The 5463-nt window shown below is 35.6% G+C and overlaps 1 pseudogene; it reads left to right on the forward strand.

Moving 5' to 3' along the window:
* Positions 1-4882: 4882 nt before the first annotated feature.
* Positions 4883-5463, forward strand: LOC112825832 (rRNA-processing protein FCF1 homolog pseudogene; annotated as a pseudogene).

The raw sequence follows: 5463 nt of genomic DNA on the forward strand, positions 1-5463 counted from the left end.
CTTCTAAGAAGGGAAAACTTTTTTTTTCTGTCCCATAATCTACAGTGATGCTCTTGAGTGGAGATGGATAATGCCTTGTTGTCAGGGCTTCCCTGAGCATTGTAGAATGATTAGCAGCACCTTTGGCCTCTACCCAGCACATGCCAATACCACCACCCTTCTCCCTTTATGACCACCGAAAATGACTTCAAACATTGCCAGATGTCCCCACTGGGGCAAAATTGTGCCCAACTGAGAACAACTCCACTAGTTTATATATTAAGATGGTAGGTTAAACTCAACTCTATCAATAATTACATTAAATTTAAATAAATTAAATACTTCCTTAAAAGTCAGACTTTTGGACTAGAAAAAAGGTGAGACCAACTGTATGCTATCTTTAAGAAATTAAGTTCTAGTGTAATGAAAAAATAAGTTTAAAAGTAAAAGAAATAGAAAAAAGATGCCTTATACAAACATAAATAATAAAATAGCTATAGCTTACAGATCTATTTCTCCTTTCCTATCAGAGATTTTTTTTTTAATTTTACCCGTTCAGTCTTGTTCAAAATATTCCAAATTTGGAGTTAGTAATTATTGAATCCTTACTCTCTGTCAACTGTATGAGGAATAGTGCTAGCTACCAGGGTTACAGAGGGAGGTAAAACACTCTTACCAGTAGAATGTATGGGAATTCCTTGTAGTGTCTTTACAACTTTTCTGTAAATCTGCAATTATTTCAAAATAAAGTTTAAAAAACAGCCAGTTCTGTGTCCTGTGTTCTGACTGGTTAAAAAAAAATATATGTCCTATAAACAACTATAACTAAATTTGGAGAATGATGATAGTATATGAATTTTTAAAAATGCCAAAGGTAGAAAAAGAAACTCCTCACCAGGATCTCATGATACAGTTACAGAAACAGGTAGAAGACAGGCCCATCTGAGCTGAAGCAGAGGTAGCACCAAGGGCAATGCAAGCTTTTTGAAGTCTATGGCTCATTCAGTAATATTTTTCACTAAAAGCATTTGAAATTTTCAAATATCATACTAAGAATCTTGTTAGAGTGTTTAAGGAGGGAAACTATTGCTTTGCTTCATTAGTTCCAGCCTTAAAATGCATGCTAAGTGAAAATTAGCAAGTAACTCAGGCCATTACCAGCTACTGGGAGGCTGACAAGCTGGCTGTGCTTCTGTTGAACAGTTAACTTCCTGTAAGAGTCAGAACTTCTTTGGAGAAGTGTCAAAAATAGAGCTACCCTACAACCCAGCAATTGCACTACTAGACATTTACCCCAAAGATAGAGATGTAGTGAAAAGAAGGGACACAGGCACCCCAGTGTTCATAGCAGCAATGTGCACAATAGCCAAACTGTGGGAGGAGCCAAAATGCTCTTCAACAGATGAATGGATAAAGAAGATGTGGTCCATATATACAATGGAATATTACTCAGCCATCAGAAAGGATGAATGCCCACCATTTGCACTGACATGGATGGAACTGGAGGGGATTATGCTAAGTGAAGTAAGTCAAAGAGAGAAAGACAATTATTATATGGTTTCACTCATATGTGGAACATAAGCAATAGCATGGAGGACCATAGGGGAAAAGAGGGAAATCTGAAGGGGGAGAAATCAGAGAGGGAGATGAACCATGAGAGACTATGGACTCCAGGAAACAAACTGTGGGTTTCAGAAGGGAGGGAGTGGGGGGAGGGGGTAACAGGGTGATGGGTATTAAGGAGGGCATGTGTTGTGATGAGCACTGGGTGTTATATGCAACTAACAAATCATTGAACATTACATTAAAACTAATGATGTTGGCTAACTGACTATTACTAAAAAAAAAAAAGTCAGAACTTGTGTCCTTCCCTATATATTGCTGCCACCTAGTGATCAAATCCATAAAATGCTGAAAATAATAAAATCGACAATCTAGATCTCCATCTTAAGAAGCTAGAAAAACAAGTATCAATTATACCCAAAGTAAATAGGATAAATACTAAATGATAAAGAGAAGTCAATAAAATTAAAAATAGATAAGCCAATAGAGAAATCCCCTAAGGCAAAAATCTGGGTTTTCGATCCATAAAAAGATCAATAAAATCGATACACTTAACGCTAAACTGATCAAGAAAAAGGAGAGGAGATACAAACTATAGACATCAGGAATCAAATAAATGTCAGCACTACAGATATTATAAACACACAAAAGGAATTGGGGAATATTACAAACAATTTTATGTCAGTAAACCTGAAACCCCAGATGAAATGGACAAATTCCATGAAAGATAAAAAGGACCAAAGTTGATACAAGAAGAAAAAGGAAATCTCAAATACTCTCATATCTATTAGAGAAATTGAAACGAATTTATATATCAATAATGTGTGTGCGTGCACGTGACTCAGATGAAATCCCTGATGAATTCTACCAATCACCTAAAGAAGAAATAAGACCGACCAACCCTACACAAACTCCTTCAGAAAATAGTTAAAAGGCAAACACTTCCCAACTCATTTTGTGAGAACAGAATTATTTTTTATCTAAAGCCAGACAAAGATACCACAGAAAAAGAAAATTCAGACTAACATCTCTCATGGACACAAATGGAAAAAATATATATATATATATCAGCAATCTAATCTAACAATAGTGTAATATAACCTAGTATAAAAAGAATAATACATTATGACCAACCCCAGTTTTTCCAGGAAGGCGATGTTGGTTTAACATTCCAATATCAATCAGGATAATTCACATTAATGAAGACGAAAACAAATGTGATTTTCTGAACAGATGCAGAAAAAGAACATTTGACAAAATGTAACGCTCATGATTAAGGACATTTCTGAAAACATTATGGTTAACATACTGCCCTAAAATAAGAAATGAGCCAAAAATATCTGCTTACATTTATTGGCAGCATAGAAGTTTTAAGCAGTGCATTAAGGCAAAAAATAAAAGGCTTGCAAGTTGAAAAATAAGAAGTAAATTTATCTTTATTTAAAGAAGACAAATAATGCCTTAAATAATCTGCAATAAAAGTAATATGACTAACATTAAGCTCAGCAAAGAGGTATATATACAAAATGTATACTTATATACTCTCAACAAATAATTCAAAGTGAAATTCTAAAGACACAATACACAATAGCAACAAAAATCATGAAATAATTAGGACACATTTTTTAAAATATGTATGAAATTGGTACACTGGATATTATAAAACTTTGGTAAGAGAAATTAAAGGGAGCTAATAAATAAATTGAGAAATAAACTGTGTTTATGTATTGGAAGATACAAAGTTGTTACGATATCAGTTCTCCTGACATACAGTAAGACTAAGGATTAGCTACAGTTGTTGCTAATAACAGATTTTTATGATTGTCATGTATACTTACATAACATGTGACAAAAATTAAACGGCTCAGGCAAATGCTAAAAATTGTTCTTACAGCAGGCATGGTATGAGGTTTATACTTTTTAATGATAAATCAGCTCTTCCTAGAGTTCTCAAACTGTGTGCCAGGGCGTAAGAGGTTGCCACAGCAAACGCAGTACATTTTACCTTTTCTAGGCAAGGGCAGTGATACTCTGTATCTTCTGACATGAAATATACTAGTTCGAGGTAGTTTACAATTTCAACAATGGATTATGTTATGTTCCTTTGAGGCCATATCTCTGTGAAGATGTTTTTTCAGTGGGTGCTGTCTTAAAAAGGGTGTGAAAATCACTGTAGAGCAGGAAATGAGAATGATAATCTCATTTCATGCTTTAAGACGTTTATTCAGGCCTAACAGTCACACACACATTAATAAGTAATTGTGGTTATTTATTTATTTTTTTAAAGATTTTATTTATTTATTTGAGAGAGAGAATGAGAGATACAGAGCACGAGAGGGAAGAGGGTCAGAGGGAAAAGCAGACTCCCTGCTGAGCAAGGAGCCCGATGTGGGACTCGATCCCGGGACTCCAGGATCATGACCTGAGCCAAAGGCAGCCGCTTAACCAACTGAGCCACCCAGGGGCCCAGTAATTGTGGTTATTTAAAGTGAAATGAAAACACCATCTTTTTCTTTTAATTTACATGTATCAGGCTTTTCAAATTGCTATAAATTGTTAGCACATAATATGTATTGTGTTGTTTGTACCTAACTACTCAATAAGCAGAACTTTCAGTTATTTCTTTAGCCATAGGGACACCCTGAAAATGATCAGATCATAAAAGATGCAGTGAATCAAGAATATCTGAGAACTTTGGAATTAATCATTTAAAAAATATACCTATTAGCCATCAGTACAATACAGTCTGTACTACTTTAGAATAGAAGGCTGCACATTTATCTATGAAGGATCACATTACATATTTAGGCCTTGCAGTCTGTATTTGGTCTCTGTCACATGGTGTTCTTTATTTGCTTGCTTGTTTGCCTTTACAAACCTTTAAAAAGTAAAAATAACTCTTGCCTCACAGGTCATTCAAAAAACAGGCTAAGGGCCAGTTAAGGACCACAGGTAGCCAGCCCCTGTTTTGGAACTTTGAGAAACACAGCTAATTTTATGGCTAAGTTTGGTACAGATTTATTGATCCAACATAATAAAAACACTGATGATGTTTACCAAAAGTTGCAAAGCACTTTTGGTATTACCAAATTCCAAGATACTATTTTTTTACATTTTAACATCTCAGATATTGGTTATTGTTCTTCTCCCAATTGCTTCTGCCTAGGTGGGGGTCACGGGGAATCTACCATTGCTTGTGACAGCATGAACTTGATCAGAGACGTCTGTGTTATTTCCACCTCATTTGTGTTCTATTACTTGCTCTGCACATGCTAAGTTTAATTACTCTTTAAAACATCTTCAAAAAAGAAACAAGAGTGTGGTGTGAACATGGGGAAAAAAGAAAGCAAGAAAGTATACCACCATGAAGCGAATGCTTAGTCTCCAAGATCAGAGGCTTAAAGAGAAGGATAGATTAAAATCTAAAAAAGAAAGAAAAGATCCCAGTGCGCTCAAGGAAAGAGAAGACCCTCAACATCCTTCCTGTTGATTCTTCCAATATAACACACAGCTGGACCTACCTTACCACATCCTGGCTGATACCAACTTTATCACATTTTCCATTAAGGCCAAACTTGACTTAGTACAGTCAATGATGGACTGTCCGTATGCTCAGTATACCCCTTGTATAACTGACTTTGTAAAGGTTGAAATTGAGAAATTGGGGCAAAAGTATCCAGTGGCTCTAAGGATTGCCAAAGACCCAAGATTTGAACGATTACCATGTACACATAAGGGAACTTATGCAGATGACTTCTTAGTACAGAAAGTAACTCAGCACAAGTGCTATATTTGGCCACAGTTGACCTGGACCTTAAAAGAAGGATGGCAAAGATCTCTGGAGTTCCCATCATGTAAATTTCTAACCACAGGTATAACACTGAGCAGATGTCAGATGATTATGGAGCCCCTTGGTTCTAA

Source organism: Callorhinus ursinus, unplaced genomic scaffold (genome assembly GCF_003265705.2).
Source record: "Callorhinus ursinus isolate GAN/ISIS: 27379988/994484 unplaced genomic scaffold, GSC_fseal_2.0 scaffold4, whole genome shotgun sequence".
NCBI lineage: Eukaryota > Metazoa > Chordata > Mammalia > Carnivora > Otariidae > Callorhinus > Callorhinus ursinus.